The sequence below is a fragment of the Hibiscus syriacus genome, unplaced genomic scaffold, assembly GCF_006381635.1.
Source record: "Hibiscus syriacus cultivar Baekdansim isolate YM2019G1 unplaced genomic scaffold, ASM638163v2 tig00117056_pilon, whole genome shotgun sequence".
NCBI classification, from domain to species: Eukaryota; Viridiplantae; Streptophyta; class Magnoliopsida; order Malvales; family Malvaceae; genus Hibiscus; species Hibiscus syriacus.
In genome coordinates, this window is record NW_024063539.1 from 8,510,538 (window position 1) to 8,514,557 (window position 4,020).

Sequence of the window (4,020 nt, forward strand, 5' to 3'; positions counted from 1 at the left end):
ATATTAAAATATAACATTAAGCAAAAATAATCAATAAAAAAAAAGGTATACGTATATAATAATAATAACGTAAATATATATATATATAAATTAGTAAAAAGAAGATAATAGTAATAGTTAAATTAAAATAATATATACATATATAGCAAATTGTAAAACACAACAAAAGTATTAATATAAAAATAAAATATGAAATACGTATATATATATATAAAGTAATAATATTAAAAATAATAATAATAATTATTATAAAATAAAAAAACGAAGCAACATGACTAAATTGAAAGAAAACCCTGATTGAAGGTCGAATTCAAAAGAGGATGGGGTCTAAAAAAATCGGATTCGGGGGGTAAAATGGAAGTTTTAGGGATCAGAGGGTCACAAGGCATAGTTTACCCTTAATATAACAGAAACACGCAGATCCCCTCATTTTTAACTCAACCAAACGTTTGAAATTCATTTCATCCTCATCTCTCGCCGAAATATCTCTTTTGTTCTCCCTTTTCTCGAATGTTCTTCACCAACGAAGAACGGGGGTCTTGCTTTCCAGAAAAACAATGGCTTTTTTTTTAAAGAAAATGGCCTCGGGAGGGTGGATCTGGCAAGATCCTCTCAAAAAGCCCCTCCCCGGGTCCTCGGCCTTCCATTTTTGACTGTTTTCAAGCCAAACCTTAAGCACAAAACGACATGCAAAGGAAGAGATGAACGAACAAAGGTAAAACGAATCACTACCTCTTTATTTCTATGCGAATCGTTTACAAATGCTTTGAGTTTGCTTCGGTTTTCTGGGATGTTTTCGTGACCTCTCTCTCGTAATGTTTCGTGTGTAATTTGTGTGATAATTTTCTGGTTGTCTTTCGTATCCACCGTGTGAAAAAAAAAATCTCCCTAATACTGTTGATTACATGCCTATTTATACAAAAATGCATGCCTATTTTTTTGGTCTAGCTTGAGTCCTAATCAAACTCAACTACTCTTATTTGTTTGACATCCACCATCGTTGCTTGTGGCCGAGAGAACCGGGCTATGTTGAGCAGTTGGTGTCCTACACATTCACGTAAGTTGGAGGCCGAGAAAAGTGGGTTCGTTGCGTGACAAGCGGCGTGCCAAGTGGGGACTGTGGCGCTTGTGGAGAGACGAGTGAGGGAGAGCTGGGTGCACCATGCGGCGCTGATGGAGTGAAGGCTTGCTAGGGTTTCCATTGCAGTTGGGTCAGCGTGTGGATTGGGCCATTACTGTTGGGCCTGTAAAAGGAGAGAAGAAAAGAAGGGAAAAAAATGTAAATAAACATAATATAATATATATATGTATGTATTATAAGGGACGAATTTAAGTGTAAATAAACTATATATATATATTATAACTTATAACATAATGAATATATTATGAGCGACGAATTTAAGTGTCTTCAGTTGCCCCTCTTTGCTCATTATCGTGTAACGAAAATAGAGCAAAGATTAAAAGACACAAATTTCGTCCACATCCACTATCCTTTGTCATAGAGTTGAAATTCGATCATGAAATGACTCCCTTGTCGTGAGGTTGAGTCAAAACTGGAAGATTCTGAGTATGAGTCCTTTGTTGTGAAGTTTGGCTTCGAGTTAGATATCCTCCGTCGTGGAGTTGAAATCTACTCTTGAGCAAATTGTGTTGTTTCGAGTCCGATGTCCTTCGTTGTGGAGTTGAAATTGAATCTGAATGAAATTTTGTTGACAAGCAGCGGTCCCTTCGTCGTGAAGTTGAACTTGCATTGTCTGGAGTCCAATATCCTTCGTTGTGAAGTTGAAATTGGCTCTGAGATTGGGAAGTTGTTGTTGACAAGCAGCGGTCCCTTCGTCGTGAAGTTGAACTTGCGTTGTCTGAAGTCCAATATCCTTCATTGTGAAGTTGAAATTGGCTCTGAAATTGAGAAATGTTCGTTGACAACCAGCGGTCCCTTCGTCGTGAAGTTGAACTTACGTTGTCTGGAGTCCAATTGTGAAGTTGAAATTGGCTCTGAAATTGAGAAATGTTCGTTGACAACCAGCGGTCCCTTCGTCGTGAAGTTGAACTTACGTTGTCTGGAGTCCAATATCCTTCGTTGTGAATTTGAAATTGGCTCTGAAATTGAGAAATGTTCGTTGACAACCAGCGGTCCCTTCGTCGTGAAGTTGAACTTACGTTGTCTGGAGTCTAATATCCTTCGTCGTGAAGTTGAAATTGGCTCTGAAATTGAGAAATGTTCGTTGACAACCAGCGGTCCCTTCGTCGTGAAGTTGAACTTACGTTGTCTGGAGTCTAATATCCTTCGTCGTGAAGTTGAAATTGGCTCTGAAATTGAGAAATGTTCGTTGACAACCAGCGGTCCCTTCGTCGTGAAGTTGAACTTACGTTGTCTGGAGTCTAATATCCTTCGTCGTGAAGTTGAAATTGGCTCTGAAATTGAGAAATGTTCGTTGACAACCAGTGGTCCCTTCGTCGTGAAGTTGAACTTACGTTGTCTGGAGTCCAATATCCTTCGTTGTGAAGTTGAAATTGGCTCTGGGTAAAACCTGCAAAGATATGCATATATGTGATGTTATGGATGTCATGCTCTTAGGTATGCCTAAAATGCATATGCAACATATGTTATTCTGAGCTCTGGAGAGTAATCTCGATCTCCAGTGGCCTGTCGTTGTTGACTCTTGAGCTTGAAGTTCCGATCTCTGATCTTGAATTCTTCAAATATTTGATGATGATTTTTTTCAGTTTTTTTTTTTTTTTGAAGATGCTCCTCAACCATCTCAAGCATGTGCATGAGCCTTGATCGGCTTCTGGGTACCTGTACTTTTCAATGAATCTTTGTACAGTAATATGCGATTATCTTTCATAAAAATAAATAAATCATTAGGTTTAAATCTAATTCAAGATGCTCAAAAGGAATTGGAGGAAAGATGGTCTTTATTCATAAGGGAGGAGAAGAACAAATAATACATGGCAAACATTCTAGAAAACGAATACACAATGATGTGTAAATGAATGTCTTAGATCTCGATAACGTGGGCACTTCTGAGTTGAAAAGCCGTTTGGTGACTTTGAATGCAGCCTTTGCCAAAGGATCTTTGAAAATGCGACGACGTTTGGGAGGGTGCAACATTTCTCCGATTTGTTGAGTTCGTAGAAGATTCATGTGCCGGGATGTTTCCACCGTTGATATCCAAATCGCCCTTTCCGGGTTTTCAACTTGGACCCATCCTTAGTTGCAAGACGCCCTTTGCGGGTTTTCATCTTGAACCCACCTTATTTTCTCTTCTTTTTCCTCTTTTTTCTTTTTTCAATTTAGGGCGCCCTTTCGGGTTTTCACCCCAAACGTTTTTCCTTTTTCTTTTTTTTTTAACTTAGGACGCCCTCTCGGGTTTTCATCCTAAGCGAAGTATTTCTTAACTGCGTCCGAGTTAATGGGATGTGGCAGTTCAGGTCCGTCCATTTCAGCCAGGATAAGGGCTCCTCCGGAGAAAGCCTTCTTCACGACATAAGGTCCTTCCCAATTTGGCGTCCATTTTCCTCGGAAATCTTTCTGGACTAGCCAAATTCTTTTTAGCACTAGATCCCCTTCACGGAATATTCTCGGGCGCACCTTTTTGTCGTGTGCTCGGATCATTCGTTTCTGATAGATTTGACCATGATGAATGGCTTTCAGTCTTTTTTCATCTATCAGATTAAGCTGATCATATCTGGATTGTGCCCACTCTGCATCATCTAGTTTGACTTCTGATAAGACCCTGAGAGACGGAATCTCGACTTCAATGGGTAGCACTGCTTCCATTCCATAGGCTAGTGAAAATGGAGTTGCCCCAGTCGATGTACGTACCGAGGTTCGATAAGCGAACAAAGCAAAAGGCAACTTCTCATGCCAGTCTTTGTAGGTTTCAGTTGTTTTCTCCACTATCTTCTTAATATTTTTGTTTGCTGCTTCTACTGCTCCGTTCATCTTTGGTCTGTAGGCAGTGGAATTGTGATGTTTTATGTTGAACTGTTCGCAAGCAGCACTCACCATCTTGT